Source organism: Salmo salar, chromosome ssa28, assembly GCF_905237065.1.
Source record: "Salmo salar chromosome ssa28, Ssal_v3.1, whole genome shotgun sequence".
In the NCBI taxonomy this organism is placed as follows: Eukaryota; Metazoa; Chordata; class Actinopteri; order Salmoniformes; family Salmonidae; genus Salmo; species Salmo salar.
In genome coordinates this window covers 16,786,519-16,799,330 of record NC_059469.1, presented here as the reverse complement: position 1 = coordinate 16,799,330, position 12,812 = coordinate 16,786,519, and the positions used below count along the sequence as shown (strand labels likewise).

The following is a 12,812-nucleotide window of genomic DNA, read 5'->3' as shown; positions in this document are numbered from 1 at the left end:
AAAAATACGAGGTCAAATAATGACGTCAGTGATCTTCAAGTCGGAAAGTCGGAGCTCTAGAAAGAGGCCCAAGTTCCGGAGTTGGAATTCCGAGTTGGATGACCGTTAAAACACATTTTTCCTAGTCGGAACTCGTTTTTTTTCAAGTTCCCTGTTTTTTGAACGCACTGAGGTGGGAAGTTCCGAGTTCCCAGTTGATTTGAACGCTGCATATTGCAGTTTGCAATTTCAAAAATGTGTTTTATGTAGCTACTGCCCACTTTGCTGCCTACGTAGCTGCTGCTCATGCCTTGATCAGTCCGACAGCATCATTGCATCACAACGGCATAATAAATTCTGCAGTCATACTAAAATGATGTAATCCACCATTTTAAATAAAATCAAAGTTTATTGGCTGTGTACACAGATTTGCAGATGTTATCGCGGGTGTAACAAAAATGCTTGTGTTTCTAGCTCTTACAGGTAGGAATAGCCTACCTAGCAACATAAAAAACACACCATTTTTTATACACAAAATCCCACAACATTTTTAAATGAAGAAATAGCAGAATGAGCAATGTAAAAAAAACGGAATATATATGTATATACATATATACTGAACAAAAATATAAATGCAGCATGAGCTGAAATAAAATATCCCAGAAATGTTCCATAGGCACAAAAAGCTTAATTCACTCAAATATTGTGCACAAATTTGTTTACATCCCTGTTAGTGAGTATTTATCCTTTTCCAAGATATTCCATCCACCTGACAGGTGTTGCATATCAAGAACCTGATTATTACACATGTGCAACTTGTGCTGGGGACAATAAAAGGCAACTCTAAAATGTGCAGTTATTGTCACACAACACAATGCCACAGATGTCTCAAGTTTTGAGGGGGCGTGCTATTGGCATGCTGTTAAAGGAATTTTATATCTTGATGATAATAATCAATAATCAATTCGCCTTGACTAATGCCCAAGGTTTGTAAGACAATGGGTTAAAATAATTAGGCAAGGACTCAGCTTTCAGCAAAAGGTTTCTGTAGCTTTATTCAGAGAACGTTCTGGCGTCAGGATAACAAAACAGTCATTATATAGTTCTTGCTTACTTACGCACATGCATTTACACACAATCTGTTGGTGACCTGCAACCCCCATTGACTTCTCACGCTGTTTATCACATTCTGTCTCAGCCTGTTCCTTTCCTACAAGGTTAGGAACTCTTTGAAGTTTTACTCCCTTGACCATCTGCTTCTGTAGCTCTCTATACTAATTGCATACACACATTTCTTTCCCTCTCCAGTGGTTCCTGGACTTTCCGGAACTAATCAGACCAATCGATCCCTACATTGATCATTACATTGATTATTCATTAACCATGCTGTATGACTAATAATTCATCATGGTTTATTGATTCATTTACCTTTATTAGATAATTCTCTTATCACATGCTGACTGTAGGAATGTCTACCAGAGTTGACAGAGCATTGAATGTTAATTTCTCTACCATAAGCTGCCTCCAACATCGATTTCAAGAATCTGGCAGTACGTCTAACCGACCGCGTGAAACCACACCAGCCCAGGACCTCCACATCAGGCTTCTTCACCTGTGGAATCGTCTGAGACCAGCCATGAAACAATTTATGGAGTATTGCAGTTTGGCATCGTAACTGACTTCAGTGGGCAAATGCTCAACTTTGATGGCCACTGGCACACTGGAGAAGTGTGCTCTTCAAGGATGAATCCCAGTTTCAACTGTACTGGGCAGATGGCGTGTGAAGGCGAGTGGTTTGCTAATGTCAACGTTGTGAACAGAGTGCCCCATGTTGGCGGGGTGTTATGGTATGGGCAGGCATAAGCCAAGGACAACAAACACAATTGCATTTTATCAATAGCAATTTTATCAATAGCAATTTGAATGCACAGAGAAACTGTGACGAGGCCCATTCTCGTGCCATTCATCCGCCACCATCACCTTATGTTTCAGTATGATAATGCACGGCCCCATGTCGCAAGGATCTGTACACAGTTCTTCCATGGCCGGCATACTCACCAGACATGTCACTCATTGAGCATATTTGGGATGCTCTGGATCAACGTGTACGACAGCGTGTTCCTGTTCCCGCCAATATCCAGAAACTTCGCACAGCAATTGAAGAGAAGTGGGACAACATTCCACAGGCCACAATCAACACCCTGATCTACTCTATGTGAAGATGATGTGTCATACTGCAGGAGGCAAATGTTGGTCACACCAAATACTGACTGTTTTTTTGATCCACGTCCCTACCTTTTTTTTAAGGTATCTGTGACCAACAGATGCTTACTGCTAACCTACAAAGCATTACATGGTCTTGCTCCTACCTATTTCTCTAATTTGGTCCTGCCGTACATAACTACACGTACGTTACGGTCACAAGACGCAGGCCTCCTTACTGTCCCTAGAATTTCTAAGCAAACAGCTGGAGGCAGGGATTTCTCATATAGAGCTCAATTTTTATGGAATGGTCTGCCTACCCATGTGAGACACGCAGACTCGGTCTCGACCTTTAAGTCTTTACTGAAGACTCATCTCTTCAGTAGGTCCTATAATTGACTGTAGTCTGGCCCATGGGTGCAAAGGTGAATGGTAAGCCACTGGAATAATGAACCGCCCTTGCTGTCTCTGCCTGGCCGGCTCCCCTCTCTCCGCTGGGATTCTCTGCCTCTGACCCTATTATGGGGGCTGAGTCACTGGCTTACTAGTGCTCTTCCATGCCGTTCCTAGGAATGGTGTGTTACTTGAGTGGGTTGAATCACTGACGTGATCTTCCTGTCCGTTTTGCGCCCCCTCGTGTAGTGGAGATTTTCGTTGGCTATACTCAGCCTTGTCTCAGGGTAGTAAATTGGTGGTCTGTTGATATCCCTCTAGCGGTGTGTGGGCTGTGCTTTGGCAAAGTGGGTGGGGTTATATTTACATTTACATTTACATTACATTACATTTAAGTCATTTAGCAGACGCTCTTATCCAGAGCGACTTACAAAATGGTGCATTCACCTTATGATATCCAGTGGAACAACCACTTTACAATAGTGCATCTAAATCTTTTAAGGGGGGGGGGGGGGCGCCGCTTCCTGTGTGAGGCAGGGTCATACTCTGCGAATGTTGTAGAGCATGAACCTACAGGATCGGGTCACCGCCTTGATGTTAGTGGAGAACGACAGGGTGTTGTCCAGGATCACGCCAAGGTTCTTAGCACTCTGGGAGGAGGACACAAGGGAGTTGTCAACCGTGATGGCGAGATCATGGAACGGGCAGTCCTTCCCCGGGAGGAAGAGCAGCTCCGTCTTGCCGAGGTTCAGCTTGAGCTGGTGATCCGTCATCCACACTGATATGTCTGACAGACATGCAGAGATGCGATTCGCCGCCTGGTTATCAGAAGGGGGAAAGGAGAAGATTAATTGTGTGTCGTCTGCATAACAATGATAGGAGAGACCATGTGAGGATATGACAGAGCCAAGTGACTTGGTGTATAGCGAGAATAGGAGAGGGCCTAGAACAGAGCCCTGGGGGACACCAGTGGTGAGAGCGCATGGTGCGGAGACAGATTCTCGCCACGCCACCTGGTAGGAGCGACCTGTCAGGTAGGACGCAATCCAAGCGTGGGCCGCGCCGGAGATGCCCAACTCGGAGAGGGTGGAGAGGAGGATCTGATGGTTCACAGTATCAAAGGCAGCAGATAGGTCTAGAAGGATGAGAGCAGAGGAGAGAGAGTTAGCTTTAGCAGTGCGGAGAGCCTCCGTGACACAGAGAAGAGCAGTCTCAGTTGAATGCCCAGTCTTGAAACCTGACTGATTAGGATCAAGAAGGTCATTCTGAGAGAGATAGCAGGAGAGCTGGCCAAGGACGGCACGTTCAAGAGTTTTGGAGAGAAAAGAAAGAAGGGATACTGGTCTGTAGTTGTTGACATCGGAGGGATCGAGTGTAGGTTTTTTCAGAAGGGGTGCAACTCTCGCTCTCTTGAAGACGGAAGGGACGTAGCCAGCGGTCAAGGATGAGTTGATGAGCGAGGTGAGGAAGGGGAGAAGGTCTCCGGAAATGGGCAGGTTGTTGGGCGGCCGGCCGTCACAAGACGCGAGATTTCATCTGGAGAGAGAGGGGAGAAAGAGGTCAAAGCACAGGGTAGGGCAGTGTGAGCAGGACCAGCGGTGTCGTTTGACTTAGCAAACGAGGATCGGATATCGTCAACCTTCTTTTCAAAATGGTTGACGAAGTCATCCGCAGAGAGGGAGGAGGGGGGAGGGGGAGGAGGATTCAGGAGGGAGGAGAAGGTAGAAAAGAGCTTCCTAGGGTTAGAGGCAGATGCTTGGAATTTAGAGTGGTAGAAAGTGGCTTTAGCAGCAGAGACAGAAGAGGAGAATGTAGAGAGGAGTGAGTGAAAGGATGCCAGGTCCGCAGGGGAGGCGGAGTTTTCCTCCATTTCCGCTCGGCTGCCCGGAGCCTTGTTCTGTGAGCTCGTAGTGAGTCGTCGAGCCACGGAGCAGGAGGGGAGGACCGAGCCGGCCTGGAGGATAGGGGACAGAGAAAATCAAAGGATGCAGAAAGGGAGGAGAGGAGGGTTGAGGAGGCAGAATCAGGAGATAGGTTGGAGAAGGTTTGAGCAGAGGGAAGAGATGATAGGATGGAAGAGGAGAGAGTAGCGGGAGAGAGAGAGCGAAGGTTGGGACGGCGCAATACCATCCGAGTAGGGGCAGAGTGAGAAGTGTTGGATGAGAGCAAGAGGGAAAAGGATACAAGGTAGTGGTCGGAGATTTGGAGGGGAGTTGCAATGAGATTAGTGGAAGAACAGCATCTAGTAAAGATGAGGTCAAGCGTATTGCCTGCCTTGTGAGTAGGGGGGGAAGGTGAGAGGGTGAGGTCAAAAGAGGAGAGGAGTGGAAAGAAGGAGGCAGAGAGGAATGAGTCAAAGGTAGACGTGGGGAGGTTAAAGTCACCCAGAACTGTGAGAGGTGAGCCATCCTCAGGAAAGGAACTTATCAAGGCGTCAAGCTCATTGATGAACTCTCCAAGGGAACCTAGAGGGCGATAAATGATAAATTTATATTATATTATATTTATATTTATAGTTATATCCTGCCTGGTTGGCCCTGACCAGGGGTATTGTCTGACAGGGTCACAGAGTACCCCCCCCCGTCTCAGCCTATGCTGCAATAATCTATGTGCTGGGGGGCTAGGGTCAGTCTGTCCTATCTGGTGTATTTCTCCTATCTTATCTGGTGTCCTGTGTGAACTTAAGTATGCTCTCTCGAATTCTCCAATCTCTCTCTCTTTCTCTCTTGGAGGACCTGAGCCCAAGGACTACCTGGCCTGATGACCCCTGGCTGTCCCCAGTCCAGCTGGTCATGTTGCTGATCCAGTTTCTGCTGTTTAGACTTAGGCTATGGGACCCTGACCTGTTCACCAGACATGCTACCTTGTCCCGGACCTCCTGTTATTGACCCTCTCTCTCGCTCCCTCCCCATCTATGAAAAGCCAACTGACATTTACTCCTGAGGTGCTGACCTGATGCACCCTCTACAACCACTGTGATTATTATTTGACCCTGCTGATCATCTATGAACGTTTGAACATCTTGAAGAACGATCTGGCCTTAAAATGGCCATGTACTCTAATAATCTCCACCTGGCACAGCCAGAAAAGGACTGGCCACGCCTCTTTTTTTCCCAGCCACCATGCTTCTACATCTGCATTGTTTACAGTTTGGGGTTTTAGGCAAGATTTCTGTATAAGCACTTTGTGACATCTGCTGATGTAAAAAGTGTTTTATAAATTCATTTGATTATACATTTGATTGGATGCATATCTGTATTCCCAGTCATGTGAAATCCATAGATTAGGGCCTAATGAATATATTTCAATTAACCGATTTCCTTATATGAACTATAACTCCGTCAAATCTTTGAAATTGTTGCATGTTGCATTTATATTTTTGTTCAGTGTAGTTAATAGACCAATAAGAAAGAGAATTCCAAACCTCTCTGCCAATAACAGCTAATTTTAAGTTTTCCCCTCCCCACTCTGACCACTCCCAGATAGTCCTAGCTAAATTATTTATTGAGTAATTGCTTTTTGCTAAGAGGCTATTGTTGTTTCTTTTTGACCATTTTAATTAAAAACAATCAGGTTAAGGTAATAATTGTTCCCCAGAAATTATTTGATTTTGAGATTTAAAAAACGCTGCATTGGATCTTTAATGTTGTATCTTTCATACCTCCGTACTTACCTTAGTTGTATGCGCAAAGCGTCATGGGTGTTAAATGTGGTTATCACTGCATTATATGTTATGACCCCTATGTCCAGAAAACGCGCTGCGAATAGGACCCCGCGGACTCTAAGGGACCCCGACCCCAATTTATTTTTATATACAGTGCATTCTGAAAATATTCAGACCCCTTGACTTTTTTCACATTTTGTTATGTTACAGCCTTATTATAAAATTGATTTAAAATATATATATATTCTAATCAATCTACACACAATACCCCATGTTTTGTAGACATTTTTGCAAATGTATAAAAAAACAACAACTGAAATATGACATTTACATAAGTATTCAGACCCTTATCTCAGTACTTTGTTGAAGCACCTTTGGCAGCAGTTACAGCCTTGAGTCTTCTAGAGTATGACACTACAAGCTTGGTACACCTGTATTTGGGGAGTTTCTTCCATTCTTCTCTGCAGATCCTCCCAAGCTCTGTCAGATTGGATGGGGAGCGTTGCTGTACAGCTATTTTCAGGTCTCTCCAGAGATGTTCGATCAGGTTCAAGTCCGGGCTCTAGCTGGGCTACTCAAGGACATTCAGAGACTTGTCCCAAAGCCACTCCTGTGTTGTCTTGGCTGTGTGCTTAGGGTCATTGTCCTGTTGGAAGGTGAACCTTCACCCCAGTCTGAGGTCCTGAGCAATCTGGAGCAGGTTTTCATCAAGGATCTCTCTGTACTTTGCACCGTTCATCTTTGCCTCGATCCTGACTAGCATTGACTAGCCTCCCAGTCTCTGGCACTGAAAAACATCCCCACAGCATGATACTGCCACCACCATGCTTCAACGTAGGGATGGTATTGGCCAGATGATGAGCAGTGCCTGGTTTCCTCCAGATGTGACGCTTGGCATTCAGGCCAAAGAATTCAATCTTGGTTTCATCAGACAAGAGAATCTTGTTTCTCATGGTTTGAGAGTCTTCAGGTGCCTTTTGGAAAACTCTAAGCGGGCTGTCATGTGCTTTTTATTGAGGAGTGGCTTCCGTCTGGCCACTACAATAAAGGCCTTATTGGTGGAGTGCTGCAGAGATGGTTGTCCTTCTGGAAGGTTCTCCCATCTCCACAGAGGAACTCTAGAGCTCTGTCAGAGTGACCATCGGGTTCTTGGTCACCTCCCTGACCAAGGCCCTTCTCCCCCGATGTAACGGCCGTCGTCAAAATGAGACCAAGGTGCAGCGGAGGATGTGTTCATCTTGAAAGATTTTAATGGACCGAATGAACACTTACAAAATAAACCAAAAACGACCAGCAACAGTTCTGTCAGGTTACAAAACTAAACAGAAAACATTCACCCACAAAACCCAAAGGAAAAACAGGCTGCCTAAGTATGACTCCCAATCAGCAACAACGATGTACAGCTGTTCCTGATTGGGAGCCATACCCGGCCGAAACAAAGCAATCCCAAACATAGAAAACCAGACATAGAATGCCCACCCAAATCACACCCTGACCAAACCTAAATAGAGACATAAAATGGATCTCTCAGGTCAGGGCGTGACACCCGATTGGTCAGTTTGGCCCAGCGGCCAGCTCTAGTGTCACGTATACTCCCTCTCCGGCCTCTAGGTCATCAGGCTGCTGATTATCCCACACACCTGTCACCATCATCAAGTGCACCAGCGCCTCCTGACACTCACCTGGACTGCATCACCTCCTTGATTATCTTCCCTATATCTGTCACTCCCCTTGGTTCTTTCCTCAGGTGTTATTGACTCAGTTTCATGTCGGTGCGTTGTTTGTATTTCGTGTTTATTGTTTTGTTTATTTATTAAAACACTCACTCCCTGTACTTTCTCCCCGACTCAGCACACTCGTTACAGAATAACACCTCACCTAAGGCAGGCATCAGGGAGTGTTTTGTTGTTTAATTAAAAATTAAAAATTGTCATTGTAAATGACGTCGGGTCCGGGAGCCGCTACAGGCTCTCATGCCTCCGCCAGATCGCCAGGCTCCCCTGCTTCCACCGGCTCATCAGGCTTTCATGCCTCCGCCGGATCGCCAGGCTCCCCTGCTTCCACCGGCTCATCAGGCTTTCATGCCTCCGCCGGATCGCCAGGCTCCCCTGCTTCCACCGGCTCATCAGGCTTTCATGCCTCCGCCGGATCGCCAGGCTCCCCTGCTTCCACCGGCTCATCAGGCTTTCATGCCTCCGCCGGATCGCCAGGCTCCCCTGCCTCAGCCGGTTCCCGCGCCCCATGTTATGATATGATCTATGATAGATATATTTTCGTGGTCTTGTTGTGCTACATATGAGGACATGAAGAAGGGGTCCTTGGCTTATGGTGTAGCTGACCCTGCTTATTTCCGATACATGTAGAATTTTTGAAAAATCTGGTGAAGTTGACCAAGTCTCCGGACACATTTTCTAGGAATCATAGTTTTGAGGGAAATACTCCTTAAAGTCAAAGGGCTATTGCAAGAAACGACATGAGATCCTTTTTCAGTTAATCAATCTCTGACTTTACACATACGGGGTCTATTGAATTTACTATGAGAAACATTCCTCTGGCTCTGCAGGATTAGTAAATCACACCTCAAGGGAAAGGGGAGGAGGATGAGGGACAGAGGGCTCCGGTTGCACTTTCCTGCTCCAATCCAATCCCACTTCAACTGTCTGTGGTTCTTTTCTCTCTCCCACAGGCCTTATGTCCAACCCTTGTTCCTTTCCTCCCAAACGCGCCCCTCTTCCTTAAAGGTATTTTCTTCCGAAACGTTCCCCTCCTTCTAAACGCCCTGTATGCGCCTGCATTTCTCAAGCAAGAATTTTGCTAGAACTGTCTGGGAGTGGTCTCAGTTGGGAGGGGAAAACTGAAAACTAGCTGTTTTTGGCAGATATTTGGAATTTGTTATTGATCTATTAACGAATTTACCGCCTAGTGATGTCACCAGGCAGGACAAAACTCAATCAAACTAATCCAGGCTTAACTTCTAGGAGGCCTTTTCAAACAGCTCTTACACTAAAATGGCATAATTTTCTAAATGTCACAGTATTATTCCAACCTCGTATGTAGGTTTATATACAGTACCAGTGAAATGTTTGGACACACCTACTCATTCAAGGGTTTTTATTCATTTTTACTATTTTACACATTGTAAAATAATAGTGAAGACATCAAAACTATGAAATAACACATATGGAATCATGTACTAACCAAAAAAGTGTTAAACAAATCAAAATATATTTTAGATTCTTCAAAGTAGCCACCCTTTTCCTTGACAGCTTTGCACACTCTTGGCATTCTCTCATGCAGGTTCATGAGGTAGTCACGTGGAATGCATTTCAATTAACAGGTGTGCCATGTTAAACGTTCATTTGTGGAATTTCTTTCCTTAATGCGTTAGAGCCAATCAGTTGTGTTGTTACAAGTTATGGGTGGTATACAGATGATAGCCCTATTTGGTAAAATACCAAGTCCATAAAAAAAGCTAAAATAAGCAAAGAGAAACGACAGTCCATAATTACTTTAAGACATGAACGTCAGTCAATCTGGAAAATGTCAAGAACTTTGAAGGTTTCTTTATGTGCAGTCGCAAAAAACCATCAAGCGCTATGATAAAACTGTCTCTCATGAGGACCGCCACAGGAAAATAAGACCCAGAGTTACCTCTGCTGCAGAGGATAAGTTCATTAGCGTTAACTGCACCTCAGATTGCAGCCCAAATAAATGCTTCACAGAGTTCCAGTAACAGGCACATCTCAACATCAACTGTTTAGAGGAGACTGCATGAATCAGGCCTTCATGGTCAAATTGCTGCAAAGAAACCACTACTAAAGGACACCAATAAGAAGAAGAGACTTGCTTCGGCCAAGAAACACAACCCTTGGACATTAGACCGGTGGAAGGCTGTCCTTTGGTCTGATGAGTCCAGATGTGATATTTTTGGTTCCAACCACCGTGTCTTTGTGAGATGCAGAGTAGGTGAACGGATGATCTCCGCATGTGTGATTCCCACCGTGAAGCATGGAGGAGGAGGTGTGATGGTGTGGGGATGCTTTGCTGTTGACACGGTCAGTGATTTATTTAGAATTCAAGGCACACTTAACTAGCATGGCTACTCCAGCATACAGCAGCGATACGCAATCCCATCTGGTTTGGCCTTAGTCCCACTATCATTTGTTTTTCAACAGGACAATGACCCAATCCACACCTCCAGGCTGTGTAAGGACTATTTGACCAAGAAGGAGAGTGATGGAGTGCTGCATCAGATGGCCTGGCCTCCACAATCACCTGACCCAATTGAGATGGTTTGGGATGAGTTGGACTGGAGAGTGAAGGAAAAGCAGCACGCAAGTGCTCAGCGTATGTGGGAACTCCTTCAAGACTGTTGGAAAAGCATTCCTCATGAAGCTGTATGATAGAATGACAAGAGTGTGTAAAGCTGTCATCAAGGAAAAGGGTGGCTACTTTGAAGAATCTAAAATCTAAAATATATTTTGATTTGTTTAACACCTTTTTGGTTACTACATGATTCCATGTGTCATTTCATAGTTTTGATGTCTTCACTATTATTCTACAATGTAGAAAATAGTAAAAATAAAGGAAAACCCTGGAATGAGCAGGTGTGTCCAAACCTTTGACTGGTACTGTATGTTTTGTTTGGGAATATATATACCACATAAATACTTCACTTTATGATATAATAATACAGTAATTACTATATAATTCTGTATTAAACTGTAGAATACTATAGTACTGTAGTATCCCTTGATCATGTGTAGTACTTAGTAAAGAATTTGGTAGTATACTGTAGAATACTATTGTAAATACTACAGCATTATACACCAAAAAACACTGTAGTAAATACTACAGAAATGTTCTCAAAATACTACAGTCTACAAAAACATTTTTTTGGGAACTATAGTAAATACTACAGTATTTCATTTGCCTATAACCTGCCCATTCCCTTCCCCTATATACCAATTTGTGCCACCTGTAAGTGAGAAACCTACATGCCATGTAAAGACCATACTGTGTTCCCTATGCTTACAGAAAAGAGCAGAAGCTCTGAACTCTCCGTTCAGAACCCGGTCCTACCTACTTACAGGTTATGAAAAATGTGCTCTGTCAGTATTTCTCCAGTAGGTTTCCTCAAGGAGAAAGCCCCCCACCTCTATATCAAAGATAACAACAAAAAACACTTTAATAAATACTACAGTAATGTCCCCAAAAACCCTACAGTAAATACTACAGTATACTATACTACAGCCCGCAAAAACACTACAGTAAATACTACAGTATACTACAATCAGCAAAAACACTACAGTAATTACTATAGCATTTACACTGAGTGTACAAAACATTAGGAACACCTTCCTAATAATGAGTTGGACCCTCTTTTTCCCCTCATAACAGCCTCAATTCCTCAGGGCATGGACTGTACAAGATGTCAAATGTATTCCACAGGGACGTTGGCCCATGTTGACTCCAATGCTTCCCATAGTTGTGTGAAGTTGTCTGGATGTCCTTTGGTTGGTGGACCATTCGTGATACACAAAGGAAACTGTTGAGCGTGAAAAAATCATTGCAGCTCTTGACACACTCAAACCGGTGCGCCTGGCACCTACTACTGTACCCTGTTCAAATCTTTTGTTTCTCCCATTCACCCTCTGACTGGCATATCCATGTCTCAATTTTCTCAAGGCTTGAAAATCATTATTTAACCTGTCTCCTCCACTTCATCTACACTGATTGAAGTGGATTTAACAACTGACATCAATAAGGGATCATAGCTTTCACCTGGATTCCCCTGGTCAGTCTATGTAATTGAAAGAGCAGGTGTTCCTAATGTTTTGTACACTCAGTGTACTACTCTTTTTTAACTACAATATTTATACTATAGTAAACATTAAATACTACAGTATACTACAGTGAATACTTCAGTAAAGTCCGCAAAAACACTACAGTCATGTTTTTGATTGCACTGGGCCTTTACATACTCATCACTATTGGGAGAAGACAATTTGCTTGCCCCAAGTACTTTATACAATGCATTAACATAAAGTTTTGCAGTATAAAGGACTTGCATTATGTTTTATCACTGATATACTATATAATCATGGACCATGAAAACATAGGTGTAGACATAATCTTTGGCTCCCTATCTGAAAATGTTCAGGGCCCCAAACTGTACAAGTGTACCAAGTTTCATGCTTTTATGAAAAAGTTAAAAAATGCACCTAAAATTTGCAGATATCTCCTGGACTATATTTCATCTTGCTTGGTAGTATGCCAGAAGAGATGAGCAGTGGATTATGTTTTTGTACTTTTTGAAGAAAACATATCGTTTAGTATGATTGCATGCATGTGATATCAGCTTTAGTACAGTCCTGCCCTCAGGACTATGTAACCAGTTTTATAAAATTAAAACGTTTCCAGTGATATATTTCTCTTGAATTCTGATTTCTGTCAGAAGACATGTTTCCACAGGTGAGGCACACACACCAAAAGACTGAGCAGATGGGTAAGTGTGTGTGTGAGAGAGCCCACTGTTTCTTACTTTAAGTCAGCACTTTCTAGTATTATGTGT

At 43.8% G+C, this 12,812-nt stretch overlaps 1 non-coding gene across 1 annotated transcript; it reads left to right on the top strand.

Moving 5' to 3' along the window:
- The first annotated feature begins 11,338 nt into the window (after positions 1-11,338).
- On the top strand, positions 11,339-11,391 carry LOC123731488 (U7 small nuclear RNA). The gene has a single exon (XR_006762641.1). It is a non-coding gene; the product is annotated as a U7 small nuclear RNA (small nuclear RNA).
- The last annotated feature ends 1,421 nt before the right edge of the window (positions 11,392-12,812 follow it).